The 15,587-nt window shown below is 45.7% G+C and overlaps 1 long non-coding RNA gene across 3 annotated transcripts in view; it reads right to left on the bottom strand.

Moving 5' to 3' along the window:
- Positions 1-330: 330 nt before the first annotated feature.
- LOC132814146 (uncharacterized) overlaps positions 331-15,587 on the bottom strand; it is a 75,647-nt gene continuing 60,390 nt past the window's right edge. For 2 of the 3 annotated variants that reach the window (XR_009644324.1, XR_009644323.1), the window contains 2 exons: positions 13,658-13,872; positions 6,723-6,863 (listed from right to left, as the gene is read on the bottom strand). This is a non-coding gene — a long non-coding RNA (uncharacterized LOC132814146). Of the gene's footprint in view, positions 6,703-6,722; positions 6,864-13,657; positions 13,873-15,587 lie in introns of those variants that run through there. The other variant, XR_009644325.1, reaches the window with a different exon arrangement.

Raw genomic sequence — 15,587 nt, 5'->3', positions numbered from 1 at the left:
GCGTGACAATATTTTAATGTGTATATGACAAACAAATTGTCGGAGATAGTTGTGGACAACGACAAATCTCTCGCATTTTTTGGAATATTTACAGACCAGAATATGAGACTACGTCATTGGAGTCTTACCTTACCGACTTTAAACTTACAAAATGTACATGCTGTGGCTCCTATAATGTGATAGCAGATGTGTTTTCGTGGATTTAAAGGAAAAAGTGTAGATAAGTTTTGACTTATTCCAGTGTTGTATTGGTGTACAGAATTAATATGAATGATATAACTGAGATTAACACTTTGGTATTTCATAAAATTGGGATTAAGAGTTAGAGGAAAACAAATGTAGCCATCTTTTCATTCTGCTAGTTCATTTTATTTTCTGAAGCGGGGAGATGTTATGAAGACAAAAACATATATGGACACTTTAAAACAGATCGGGTTTTGCTGAATAGAAATTAAAGCCACAGATGCCAGCTGAAGGTCACACTGTTCCACATGTCACCATTAGCTGAGAAATGGATTCCTGAGTTTTGCTTGCTGTTTTGATAGCCATTCAAATGTAACTAAAGAGTTTAAATAACGCTCAGGATAACAGATGCCAACAGAATTTGAATATTATTGTTTGGACACCTGGAAAGCAATCAAATTATGATAATTATTATATCATGGGGAGTATATAAACCCAGCATTTTGAACACTGGAGGGAGAGCTACTGCCATCCAACAGGAGAGCAACTGCTGTCGAGCAGGAGTGCTAACTGACCATCTCAAACACACTCTCTCAAAGACACATGTTCATGTCAAACCTACTTGCAATAAAAAGATGACCCGGGGAGATGCAGCTGAAAGAGTGAAGACAACGGGGAAGATAGAGACTGTATGGTCATGGGATTGTAATGTTTAATATGTGGGTTGTTGGAACAGCATATTTTTACAGAGTTCGAGTCAGATAGTAAGTAGCTAAGAAGAGGGACTTGCATTTGTGAATTGTTGTTGTTTAGTGTTCACTATTAAGGTTAAGAAACTAACTTGTTAAGTTTTGTTTAAAAGGAGGTCTGTGTCGCTCATATTTTAACAGATTACGAGGTGAGGTGAGCTTTTCTGGGTGTTTGGTTTTAATTAACAGAGGGGTTCGACTCCACCTTGTAAATGTCCATCCCCGCTCACCCCATTTCCCTGCAGTTGGCCCATATCCTTCCAGTCCTTTCCTATACAGATATTTATCCAAATGCTTTTGAAATGTTGTTAATTTACCCCCCTCAACTACATCTGCGAGTAGCTCATCCACGTACCAGCCTCTGTGGAAAGAAGTGGCCCCTTAGGTTCCCTTTTATTCCTTTCCTTCTAACGTTAAACTGATCCTCTCTCGTCCTCGATTCTCTACACCTTGGAAAAAGACTGAGAGCATTAACCCTATCCATACCCCTCGTGATTTTATACAGCTCTATAACAACTCCCCCAGTCTCCTACACGCTAAAGAAAATGTCCTATCTTGTCCAACCTCTCCCTATAACTCAGATCATTGGGTCCTGGCAACATCCTTGTAAATTTCTTCTGTATTCTTTCTACTTTAATAACATCCTACCTTAAACAAAGCGACAAAACCTGAACACAATACTCCAAGTGCGGCCTTAACGAAGTCCTGTATAACTGCAGCATAAATTCCCATCTTCTATACTCAATATCCTGCCTGATGAAGGCCATTGTGCCAAATGCCTTATTCACTGCCCTGTCTACCTGTGACTCCACTCTCAGGGAACCGTGCACCTGAGCACCAAGATCTCTCTGCCCCCTGCACCCCTTAAGGCCCTCCCATTCACCATGAAACTCCTACCTTGATTTGAATTTCCAAAATGCAAGACCTCACGCTTCTATATTAAATTCCATTTGTCGGCCCATTTCCCCAACTGATTAAGGTCCTGCTGCAAATTCTGATAAACTTCCTCACTGATCATGCTCCCACTTACTTTAGTGACATCTGCAAACTTACTAATCATGCCTTGTACATTCTCAACCAGATCATAGATAACAAACAGCAATGGACCCAGCCTCCAGTCTGACAAGCATCTTTCCACTAAACCCTCCCCTTCCTACCATCAAGCCAACTGTGTATCCAATTGGACAGTTCCCACGCATTCTACGTTTTGGAACCTTCCTGAGCAGCCTGCCATGTGGAAACTTATCAAACCTCATCAAAGGCCTCTAAGAAATTTGGGAAGCATGATCTATGCTGTCTATGCTGACTGCTCTGAATCAAACCCTGTGTAAGTAATGGGTGCAGTCGATGGCATGCTGTCCTTCATTGTAAGATGATTCGAGTACATAAGTAAAGCCATCTTTCAGCTGTTGTAGAACCTTGCTGAGAGAGTATTTGGGGCACTCTGTACGGATTTGATGCCCTTTGTAAGGAAGGATTCCCGTACCACAGATACGGATGATGGTAACATGAGGATAGAGTGAGGAAGCTGAGTGTTTAACCTGTAGAGTGTGAGAGACGAAGAAATGGTGATGCTGAAACATGCGGAGTGGCAGGGGTCTCTTATTTCCAAAACAGACATTCCATACTTTACCCAGGAGTTATTGGTTTGATTTATTGCCACGGGTAACTCAGTACAGGGAAACACTTTATTTATTAGCAGTGGAGGCAGATCATAGTAAGCAAGGCCAGACAGATCATAGGATGGAAATAGGCTTGGACAGAGTAAGGCATACAGGTTACACTGAACAGGACGTGCACTAGACAAGATCAACATCAACAAGATCAGCATTATTTGATCTTAGAGAGTCCATTCATCAGTCTAACCTGACTTTCCTAATAGTTTATATGCCTAAATTAACTCTCCCCACGTTATTGTGCAGTCGGCGTGTGAACCCATACTGAACGTTATGTTCCTCACAATCCCCAACAGCAGCCACAATACCTTCCATCTGAAACAGGTAGCCATTCCCACTAGCTTCCACCCTACATAGAGAACACCAGGCTGGCTTCTCGGAGATGGAAGCTGCCTTCTTGTGACTTCACACAAGACATATGGCTTCCCTCCTCACCACTAGAAAACCGTGTTAAAGTCCCACGTGTGTATCATGACTGACGGAGCTACGAGGAACAACGTGGAGCAGTCTGTCTGTGCAGCCTCTGCTCCACCTGGTCACCATGTTAGAGCATCAGTTAGGAGACAGTGAGGACTGTTGATGCTGAAGAACAGAGTAGACAGTGGTTTGGTGGAAAAGCACAGCAGGAGAATCGACGTTTCGAGCATAAGCCATTCATCAGGAATCAGCATCAATTAGCTCATTCTGCCCCTGTGTAAGTGCATTGAGGTGGGAATGGCCTCCTACTGTTCCTGTGTAAGTGACTCAAGGGACTGACTGGCTTCTTCCTCGTCCGATTGGACAGGGCCAAGGGCCTGATTGGGTTACCCCTGGTTCCTGTATGACAGCTCGATGTGCTGACTAGTGTGATGATGCTGTAGCTTTTAGAGGTTATTTTGTTCTGGTTTCTTTTACGAGAGAGATTGAATGACCGTTACCAAGCTGGCTAGTTAGGACCACTTGCGTAACAGTTAGCGAAGCCTTGGGTTTATTTTAATGCAGATGGAATGGGTGTGGTCAGCTCTCACCGATTAGGATTTCTGGGTTTTGGTTTCTCAGTAACATCAGAAATTATTGGGGTCTCCACCGAGTTGAAAACTTTAGTGAATGTCTCCTGGCAGCTACTCTGTATGAATTTTCTCTTGGTGCTGTTTTTAAATCCTGAATTGGAGAAATATTTGTGTCATTCAGTGTCTGAATATTCCTTTTTTGCCAAGGGCTGTGTCCATGTGATTTTCCAGTATTGGAACAGTTCATTAGTGATAGTTCCTAGATCTCTTATTCTGTTAACTTGTCCAATATAATTACATTATTCTAGATTGCTCTTCCTTTGGTTTTATTTTATTTATCGTGTTTAAGTAAATGGTGTTTTGCTTCACACCGTGTTGCTTGACCAGTCACATTGCATCTGGAACAGACACTTTATATTTTCTTTAAAATAAGAAAATAGTAGAGTCTAGGCTACCACCTTCAAATATTATCGAGGGGCTTTGGTGTGGCCCATCACACTAGAATCCTTCTCTTCCTGAGTAATATGTTGGAGGCACTGAATGGGCTGTCCCTGTTCTTCTCTAATAGTGTCAATGGGCTGACCGACTTCCTCATATTCCTGTGAAACCAGTGTGAGGTGCGGAATGAACTCTTATTTTACTGCGGCAATGTGCAGTGTCAGACAGTCCTCTATATGAATGTTACGGACTCTTTAAAAGCACAAGCCTCAATGGAGTCCATGTTTTGCTGCACATGGACACAGTCCAGTTCAGAAGCTGATGGGGGCGTCAAATTATTCTGAACATTGTCTGATGTCCTCGCATTGTGTTATTGGAAAGTTAGTGGGTGTAGTTTTCATGAATGTTCTGGTATTGAATGTTGCCGTCAGGGAGACCAGAGGATTTTGTGAGCCATCTCTGGGTGAGGTATGGGTCTGTATTCACAGTGAATTAGAGTCTACAACATGACCAACAAATGGAGCACAAGTTTCAGAGAGGGGAAGCTCTGTAAAGAGAGATGAGGGGCCTCTTTCATACCCAGCCTGGGTTTTACAATTACATTTCTCAAATCACCTCAAAGTATGTGGGACAGACTTGAAGGGCCGAATGATCTCCTCTGTTTCTGTGCACCAGGTTATAGAAGTAAGTAGCCTCTAAATGATCCTGCCTAACAGGTTTAATGGGCTGAATGGAACACAGGAACATGGGATTGAGGGACAGGAGTGAGTCATTAAACATTTTGAACCTTCTCCACCAGGCACTAAGATTATGGCTGATCAGGTTGTGGTCTCAGCCCCACTTTCCTGTCTGTGTCCCATTATCCATGACTCAGTTTTCTGTCAAATATTTCAGTAACCCAACTGTCAATCAATGTGAACAGAGAGGCACGAGAAACTTCCAGTGAAGAGGATTCGGATTTGAAAGGTAATTTCAGAATTTTTTGTCATCCCTCTTATAGAATCAGAGAGTCATGCAGAATAGAAATAGACCCGTTAGTCCAATCTGTTCACTCCGATCAGATATCAAGCCTGATCCAGTCCCATTTGCCAGCATTTGGCCAATATCCCTCCTCTTTCAGATACTTTTAAATGTGCAATTGTAACCGCCTTCACCACTTCCTCTGACAGCACTTTCTGTACACCCACCACTCTGTGTGTGAAACATTTATCTTCAGGTCCCTTCTAAATTATTCGCCCTCTCCCCTTCAACATGTGCTCTCCTGTTCTGGACTCCCCTACCTGGGGAGCGGAACATGGCTGTTCAGAATATCTATGCCCCTGATGATTTTATAAACCTCTATAATGTCACCCTTCAGCCTCTGACACTCCAGGGGGAAACACCTCAAACTAATCAACCTCTCCCTAAAGTTCAAACCTCCAGTCCTGGGACATCCGTGTAAATCTTTTCAGCTGACAACCAAGTTGTACGCAGTATTCTTAAAGTGGCCTCACCAACATCCTGTACAGATACAACATGCCACCACGACCCCTATACTCAATGCTCTGACTGATTAAGGCAAATTTGTAAAACGTGTTCTGTACCGCACTGTCTGCATTTGACTCCACTTTCAAGGAACAATGCACCTGCAGCCCTAAGTCCATTTGTTTCACAACACTCACCAGGCCCTTACCATTAAGTGTATAATGTCTGCTCACAAGCTTCCAGTCTGAAAAATACCCCTCTCCCTTCAAGCCAACTGTGACTCGCTTCTTCTGTATCCCATGTGACCGAACCTTACTAATCTGCCTACCAATCGGAATGTCATGAACACCTTGCTGAGGTCCATATAGACAATGTCTACCAAACTGCCCTCATCAATCTTCTTTGTTACCTCTTCATAAAATTCAATCAAATTAATGAGACATGATTTCCCATGCAGAAAGCCATGTTGTCTACTCCGATCAGCCCTTACCTTCCCAAATGTATGTAAATGCTATCCCTCAGAATCACCTCCAACAGCTCACCCACCACCGACATCAGGCTCACCAATCCCATTTCTCGTCCCACTCCTCCACTGCTCACAACAAATGTTAAATGTAACCAGGTCGGTGATATGGCCGATGATATCAGTCTCAGACTGGGTCAGGGTCAGTTTTAGGACCAAGTCAGGCTAGTTTCTTTAATCTGTTCAAATAGCACGTTTATGATCCAGAGCAACATTACTCCAACTATGATGGAATGCTGAATGGCAAACTGTTTGCAAATAAAGAATCGATATTTCCCGTTCTAAAAACACTGACACACACACACACACACACACACACACACACACACACACACACACACACACACACAAACAAAATCTCTGAAATTTCACATTGAAAGAACCTTGTCCAAATATTAATGTAACTAATGACAAAAACGAAAAATTGAGAGATTGTCCAAAATGTTATTCTGCTTCTGAAGGTATTCTACTCCTGGGAGAGTTAGATTTGGCTGAATTCCCTTTGCATTAGGCTGGCAGGAGGTCCCAGGTTAGCACAGTGGCTCAGTAGTTCGCACTGTTCCATCACAGCATCAGGGACATGAGTTCAATTCCAGCCTCGGGCGACTATCTGCATGAGTTTGCATCTTCTCCCCTTGTCTACGTGAGTTTCTGATGGATTCTCCCGTTTCCTCCCAAAGCTGTATAATTAAAGTGTATTGGTCAAATAGTCCATAGTGTTCAGCGATTTCTACTTTAGGTAACTAGTCAGTTGTAAATGTAAGGGCATGAGAAGGTTACTCTTTGGAGGGTTAGTATGGACTTGTTGGGCTGAAGGGCTTGTTTCCACACTGCAGGGATTCTATAAAAATAAGAATGGTAACAATAATAGTAGAGTTTTGTTTTAGCTCGTACACGTTACTGTGATGAGGAATAATGAAGGAGAGAGAGTGCAATGGGCCGTTTCTTCTCAGGCAGATGACACTTTCTCCCTCTCTGAGTTAAATCACACAATAATGTCATTCTCTCCCAAACTGGACCATGTGAGGTCTCCTTGTACATTGTCCAAACTATGTCTCCATCACATTCCCTGTTCCATGTCGGTGCATCATTGCTGCTGTCATACACGGAGCCATAACCTGAACAGAAAACGGTCTCGGTCGATTTGAAGATACGGTTATATGGCCCTGCGTCATTAAAAATAAAATGTTTAATGTATTCAGAATACATAGAACATAGAACAGTCCAGCACAGAACAGGCCATTCAGCCCACCATGTTGTGCCGACCATTGATCCTCATGTAAGCACCCTCACATTTCTGTGACCATATGCATGTCCAGCAGTCTCTGAAATGTCCCCAATGACCTTGCTTCCACAACTGCTGCTGGCAACGCATTCCATGCTCTCACAACTCTCTGTATAAAGAACCCGCCTCTGACATCCCCTCGATACTTTCCTCCTACCAGCTTAAAACTATGACCCCTCGTGTTAGCCATTTCTGCCCTGGGAAATAGTCTCTGGCTATCGACTCTATCTATGCCTCTCATAATCTTGAATACCTCAATTAGGTCCCCTCTCCTCCTCCTTTTCTCCAATGAAAAAAGTCCGAGCTCAGTCAACCTCTCATCATAAGATAAGCCCTCCAGTCCATGCAGCATCCTGGTAAACCTCCACTGAACCCTCTCCAAAGCATCCACATCTTTCCTATAATATGGTGACCAGAACTGGACACAGTACTCCAAGTGCGTTCAAACAAAAGTTTCATAGAGCTGCAACAAGATCTCACGATTCTTAAACTCAATCCCCTTGTTGATGAAAGCCAAAACACTATATGCTTTCTTAACAACCCTGTCCACTTGGGTGGCCATTTTAAGGGATCTATGTACCTGTACACCAAGATTTCTCTGTTCCTTCACACTGCCAAGAATCCTGTCTTTAATCCTGTACTCAGCTTTCAAATTCCACTTTCCAAAATGCATCACATCTCCATCTGCCACCACTCAGCCCATCTCTGCATCCTGTCAATGTCCTGCTGCAGCCTACAACAGCCCTCTATACAGTCAACGACACCTCCAACCATCGTGTCATCTGCAAACTTGATGACTCATCATTCAATCCCCTCATCCAAGTCATTAATAAAAATTGCAAACAGTAGAGGCCCAAGGACAGAACCCTGTGGAACACCACTCACCACTGACTTCCAGGCAGAATATTTTCCTTCCACTACCACTCGCTGTCTTCTGCTGGCCAGCCAATTTTGTATCCAAACAGTTAACACAGATACCGGTGTTTAAATAAATGCTTTGTTCTAACATAAACAGAAATTACTGGAAAAGCTCAGCAGGTCTGTCAGCATCCAGATGCATTTTACATGCTGTATTTGTACCAGCCTCCACCACTTCCTCTGGCAGTTCATTCCATACACACACCACCGTCTGGGTTAAACGGTGCCCCTTAGGTATCTTCAAAACCTTTTCCCTCTCACTTTCCATCAATATCCTCTAGTTTTGGACGCCTCTAACCTGGGGAAAACCTTGACTACAAACCCTATCCATGACCATTCTGATTTTATAAACCTTTCCTGCTGTAAAATGTGACTCCAATCAACACGAATGGCTGTATTTTCAATAATCCCGGGCCGAAATGCTGACATTCAACACCGACACATGTTCTTTCTCCATCAAGTCACAATTCTAAACCCAGTTTCATCAGTTTGTTCAGATATATTAGGAGACACTGCTGTGGGATTTACACCTAGACCTTTGTACCCGGAGGTAGGGACACGAGCACCACTCGGCAATACCCATAAAGCTGTAACATTATTCTCCTGTTTGTTTGTTCATCAGCCTGTCCTGACATGCTGTAACATACCTCTGCAACAGGCAGGACATGAATCCACACCTTCTGGTCCAGAGCTAGGAACACTACCACACAATGTCAGGAATTGGAATCAAACCCCAGAGCCATGGCTCAGAGACAGGGACACTACCCACTACACTACTATACCCAGATTTTGGGTCACATTTTAAGGTACAGCGTTCAGCTCGGTGTGGATTTATTATAATCAGGTTACCATTACTGAGCTACACAAAACATTTTGTTTTGTTAAACAAGTGCAAGATAGAAATTAACTATGAACATCTTTAATCGCTATTATCTGTAGTCTGCAATATTAGGGAAAGAAATCCTGCAGACACACTCTGCCCAATGAAGGGTCTCAAATAGATATTTATTACTGAACACCAGACACGGAGAAAGACCATAATTTCTGGTCCCAAAACACCGATCAGTATAACCCAACTCTCAAGTGTGTCTGCCCACTGCCTAAAACCATGAAATGATACCAGGCCGCTGATTGCTGTCCAGCCTCTCCTCCCCACTGACTGTGTCTGCAATCTGTCCCTCCTCCCTCTAACCACACAAGGCAAACCAAGCTCAGGGTCTTTGTGAAAATCAAGGCCAGAGTGTGCAGGCCTCCTGGAGAGGGGTGGGCATTTTAAAATTAAACGGGGAAGGTGAGGAGGTGGTAATATCACTCACTGGCCGAGGCGTGGCAGATGGAGTTTAGTTTGGATTAATGCGAGGTAGGGTCTTTGGCAGTGCTGTAGGACAGAGACAAAGGCCGTCAGGTAGTATTCTTAAAAATGCGCACCTCATATATATAATGTGATTAAGAAGGTGTTTTGCACACTTTCCTAATTGGTCAGACCTTTGAGTATCGGAATTGGGACGTCATGTTGAGGTTGTACAGGACATTGGTGAGACCTCTTCCGGAATACTGTGTCCAGTCTGGGCATCCTGCCCACTCATTCCATGGGCACACCACCCTCTGGGTGAAAGAGCTGCCCCTTAGGTCACTTTTAAATGTTTCTCCTCTTACAACTATGTCCTCTAGTTTTGATCTCCACTCCCCTTATAAAATACATTGACTATTCACTTTGATATTATTGACCTTGATATTATTAAGCTGGAGAGGGTTCAGAAGAGTTTAACCTGAATGTTGCTGGAAATGGAGGGATTGAGCTATAAGGAGAGGCTGAATCGGCTGGAACATTTTTCACTGGAGAGTATGAGATGGAGGGGTAACTTTGCAGAGGTTTATAAAATAATGAGGGGTACAGATAAGCTGAAGGGCTGATGTCTTTTCCCTAGAGTTGGGGATTCAAAACGGAGGGATATTTTGAGGCGTGTGGAAAACGATTTACAAAATTTAGGAAAGGTAATTATTTTAGACAGAAGCTGGCTTGTGTGTGGAATGAACTTGCAGAGCAAGTGGTGAAAACAGGGACAGTTACAACGTTTAAAGGACATTTAGATCAGTACATGGATAAGACATCAGTTTGGATGGTGCTGTGAGCAGCTGCCCTCTCCCTCCCCCTGTCTGAGTGAATCCCTGTTGGTTTTCACCCTCTACCAATGCCTGTGCAGTGGCGTGAGGAGACCAGCAGAGGGTGGCATTGCATCACTTTCAGCACCACAGAGACTGCCAGACCTGCCCCACACAGAGACACACAGATACACACTCAGCAATTGTTAGGACACGGCATAGATCTCATCTGGTAACTTAAACTAAACATAAATAAATGCTCAATTCGCCTCGAAAACTGTTAAAATATGAGTGACAGAGAACTCCCAAATTCCGCTGTTTAAATAAAAACAACAATGTAGTTTTTAACACTGAAAGTGAACTGAAAGACCCTCTATCTCTTAACTGCTTATAACCCGACCCAGCTCTACAGTAATATACTGTTTCTGGGTCTGCCATCCTCTCATATCACAGGGACTTGTAAGCTCCCAGTTCAGAGCAGCATTCACCCTCGCTTAAAGATACAGTACACACTTTCACCTTCATCCCATTATACCCTGATGAATATAGATAAGTGGAACCTATCCGGATTTCTCTTGCTCTGTGGTTTGTCAATATTTCATCTACTCTGTCTCGTATGTGTTAGGACTTTTGTTATTCCATTGACAGTATGTCATTATTCGACTCTGTCCGTGGGAATATATCAGTATTTCACTTGCTCACACTCCTGTGTGTGGGGCAGGATTTCAGTTGTTTCATGGGGACTGTGACACTGTGACAATCTCAATGTTTGTAAATGGGACCAAACCTGCAAGAATTGTAAATCTTTGGAGGACAGTGTGGAACTCTAACAGGACAGTGACACGCTGGTAGACGGGGATCGATGCAGAGCAGTGTGAGGTGATGCACTTTGGTATGAAAGATAAAGAAAGACAGTTTAAAACAGGCTGTGTCATTATAAAGGGGCTGCAGGAACAGAGGGCCCTGGGTGTATATGAACAGGAGCTTTGTTTGGGGGTCGGTGCTATAACAGATATACCGTGAGTGTGAGGGAGCAGAGAGAATACAGTGACCCTTATCCTGACAGAGCGGGGAAGGTTATTGATGCTTGTCTTGTATTGCTGGACAATTCTTCAGACCGCAGATACTGCACTGAGCTGGGTGGGGAGCTTAGACCATGCTCAGTGGGTCTGGTGGTGTGGCTCCCTCTGGGAAGAGAATGGTCACCCTCTGTACTAGCCCATCCACCAGGACCTCTGTGCCTCAGTCGACAAACCGTGGTGTAATTGCCCCTTATCTGCCATGCTCGGGGTAAACTGTGCAGGGCAGCTCCAAGCTGAGAAATCTCAACCGTGTGCCCATTGGCCTTTTTAAGATGGCACCAGTGCCACGGGTCACGGAATATCCAGGTGCACCCGGGCGACTGTGAGTCCCTCCAGCCATGATGGGTGGGAGAATCGGGCTGGCATTGAATGAGAGGGACACCATGGTGGGGGGGGGGGGGTAGTCAATGAGTTGTGTTTGATAAGATAGCACCAGGAATCTAGCTTGGCCTCGTACAGATAATCTCTCTGTCACACTCAATGAGAATGACACTGAGGCAAATTAGTGTTAGAATCAGCCCAGTGAGTCAGAGATTCTGTTGTAACTACTCCCATTTACAAAGCTGTAGAACAAATGCTCATCCAAAACTCTCCATCATTTCACCTCACACCAATCTTCCTTTTTTCCATCTTTCCTGGGAAGACTGGCTCATGTTACAGGTTGTTACCAAAGTGTCTACATTTCAGCATTCTGAAACCTGGGAACACATCCGTCCATGACACTGTCTCTCAGTCTCCCCCTCTCTGTCTATACCCCAAACCCCTCCCATGTGGTGATATTTAAACTGATTCCCCCGCCATCTCTCTCTGGCAGTGATGTTCACACCCACAGCACCCCCTTGTCAGTGCACAATATCGATATGGAGCTGGAAATGGGTGGGAGCTGTACTTCCTGTCACTTCCAGCATGGGCTGCAAGCTTCCCCTCACTGGGCAAGGATCTAACACAGTGTTAAAGAGCAATGTACTGGGGTGGGGTACACAGTCCTACATGCTGGGTGAGTAACTGCTCCTGGGTTACAGATCAATGCACTGGGGTGGGGTACACAGTCCTACATGCTGGGTGAGTAACTGCTCCTGGGTTACAGATCAATGCACTGGGGTGGGGTACACAGCCCTACATGCTGGGAGGGTAACTGCTCCTGGGTTACAGATGAATTCACGGGTGATCACTGCACAGCTCTCTGTGCTGGTCAGACTGTCTGGTTGAGGTTTATAGATAATGCAATGATGTGGGATGTGCTGGATGGATGTTTGTTCCAGGTTCACACATTACTGCCCTGCTGTGGCCTGCACAGCTCCCGGTACTGGACAGGTATGTAGCCTGTGCACAGAAAATCATGGTGGTGGGGTGGATGGGGGGTGAAAGGTGATGGACGGTGAGGGAGCTCCCCGGAACGTTCTGTCCCTGACATTCTATAACTGACATTCCCCGGAACGTTCTGTCCCCGACATTCTATAACTGACATTCCCCGGAACGTTCTGTCCCTGACATTCTATAACTGACATTCCCCGGAACGTTCTGTCCCTGACATTCTATAACTGACATTCCCCGGAACGTTCTGTCCCTGACATTCTATAACTGACATTCCCCGGAACGTTCTGTCCCTGACGTTGTTTGTTTGTGAACGGCCGGACGTCAGTGAATTGAACAAACGATAAGATCCCGAGGGAAGAGATCCCGTTCCAGGGAGAAGGAGACACTGTTCCGAAGGCCCCTCAGGCAGTTAAAGGGGGGAATACGTTTTCCCTGCGTTAACATTTCTCCACAACACAGGATCGACCACAATTTAGACCAAAATACAGAAATTCCCAAACTCCGTCTGTCTTCAGGAAACTGGGAGAGAATCCTTCAGGACAGCAACGTTTCCACCCTCCGTATTAGGAACTGGGAAGGAGTGACCTGTGTCTGCTCTCGAGTGATCGAGTGTGTGGGAATGTTCTAGAAACCATCTGTCATTATGGATGTGTCTCTGTGTGTTTGGGGAGGGAGGGTTTCTTGTGGTTTATGTCACATTTTTGTCAGTAATTCCGACCATCCCATTTGTTATTCCAGCTCCAATTATTTTAATAAATCCCTGAATACAGGGACACATTTGAAAATCTCACTGGGTCCCCGATCAAACGGGTCCCTTTGCCTCCAGGCTGATGGATAATGGGTTTGTTTTCCTTCCTCACAGTTAACGTAGTGACCATCTACGTCCTGCTTTATAAAGATTGTGGATTGTCTCCATGTGTCAGACGTTACCTGGGGGCCATGGCAGCGGCGGATCTCCTGGTCATTATCCTCGACCTGATCCTGAGACACATTCCCATTGTTTATGGGAACAGTTTTATTTCCTGAGGGTCTCCGTCCCCGTGTGTAATATCCACGCCGTCCTGCTTTATGCAGCCACTGACTGCTCTGTCTGGTTCACCGTCACTTTCACCTTTGATCGGTTTGTGGCCATTTGTTGCCAGAAGCTGAAAAGTAAATATTGCAGTGAGAAAACGGCGGCTGTGGTTCTGGGAGCAGTGACTGTGCTGAGCTGTTTAAAGAACATTTCCTGGTATTTTATGCTCACGGCTCGGTATTGGCTGGTGAACGCCCCCTGGTTTTGTGATGTAACAGTCGCTGTTCGAGTCTCCAGTGTCTGGGTCACAATCGAGTTCCTCCACCACATTCTAACCCCGGGGGTCCCATTTCTCCTGATTCTGCTGCTCAATGTTCTCACCGTCAGACACATTTTAGTGACCAGCAGAGCCCGCAGGAGACTCCGCGCTCACACCAATGGGGACGCTCAGTCTGACACTGAAATGAGAAACCGAAAAAAATCCATCATTTTACTGTTTGTGATCTCGGCCAATTTCATCCTGTTATGGTCAACGTTAATGCTGTATTCTATATGGTACCGGATGTATAATATTGGGTATACTCTGTGTATCTCCATCCCTTTGTGCAGGAATTGGGCTTCATGCTGCAGCTCCTCAGTTGCTGCACAAACACCGCGATTTATGCCGTGACCCAGACTAAGTTCAGGCAGCAGCTGAAGAATGTGCTGAAATATCCCTTCACCCAAATCCATCCATCCATCAAATTCCCTCATTAATCACACCATCCGGGATTTTCTCATTTCAGTTCAGTGTTTCAGCGATGGAGCAGCCTGTCGCTATGGTAACAGACTGAGGGGAGCGCTGGTTTGTCCCTCCTTATCCGACAGGGGGGTTACAGGGAAACATTTCAATGTTTCTCACAACTCAGGGGCCAGTGAGAAAAGGCACCATCCCACTGACTGTATCCATCACTTCCATTTGTAACCAATAAAAATGCTGATGAAAGCGTGCCGAGCAGCAGAGGGACCGATGTTGTTGTGTGTCTTTGTGTTGGAGAAGCTGAGCTGGAGAGAGACAGACTCAGCCCCAAGTCCTGGTCCTCAGGGAAGGGGAGGGCACCGCCCCCTGAGCTCAGGAGCTGGGGTTAACTCCCTCTGTCCCCCCAACTCCAACCCAGCCTCCCCATTACCTCTCCCCTACTCTTTCTCCTCAATTCTCTCTCTCTCTCTCACACTCACTCTCTCCTCTTCACTCTCCCTCGTTCCCCTCTCACACACAACCCCCCAACCCCGGTTTCTCCACCTGCCTACATCTTCCCTGTCCCCTCACCCTCACACTCTCTGTCCTGCTGTCTCTGTCTCCTCCAGCAGTTCCATCTCTACCCCATCTCACCCCCACCTCACCCCGCCCCCCCCCCCACACGCAGCCTCACGACCAACCAACCCCACACCCCCCAGTCTGGGTCAGAGGGAGAGGGAAGGACCAGGGAGACAGAGTGTGTCTGAGAGAGAGGGAGGGAGGGACAGGAGGGAGAGCGATTCAGTCAGAGAGAAACGGAGGGGGGGGGGAGAGAGAGAGAGACACCGATTGAGGGCGGTTGAGAGTGAGAGAAGGTGGAGAGAGAGTGAAGGAGAGGGGAGAGAGAGGGGGCAAGTGAGAGATAGGGTGAGAGAGGGGAGGGCGAGAGAGGGACGGAGGGAGGGGAGGGGATGGCAAGAGGGAGGGAGAGGCCGAAAGAGGGGATGGGAGAGAGGGAAGAGCGAGAGAGGGGAGGAAAAGGAGAGGGAGAGGGCGAGAGAGGGGAGGGAGGTAGGGGAGGGAGAGAGAGAGGGGAGAGGTTGAGAGAGGGGAGGATGAGACAGGGA

This window comes from Hemiscyllium ocellatum, unplaced genomic scaffold, assembly GCF_020745735.1.
Source record: "Hemiscyllium ocellatum isolate sHemOce1 unplaced genomic scaffold, sHemOce1.pat.X.cur. scaffold_694_pat_ctg1, whole genome shotgun sequence".
Lineage (NCBI taxonomy): Eukaryota > Metazoa > Chordata > Chondrichthyes > Orectolobiformes > Hemiscylliidae > Hemiscyllium > Hemiscyllium ocellatum.
The sequence above is the reverse complement of the archived record's forward strand: the minus strand, read 5'-3'. Positions and strand labels throughout refer to the sequence as shown.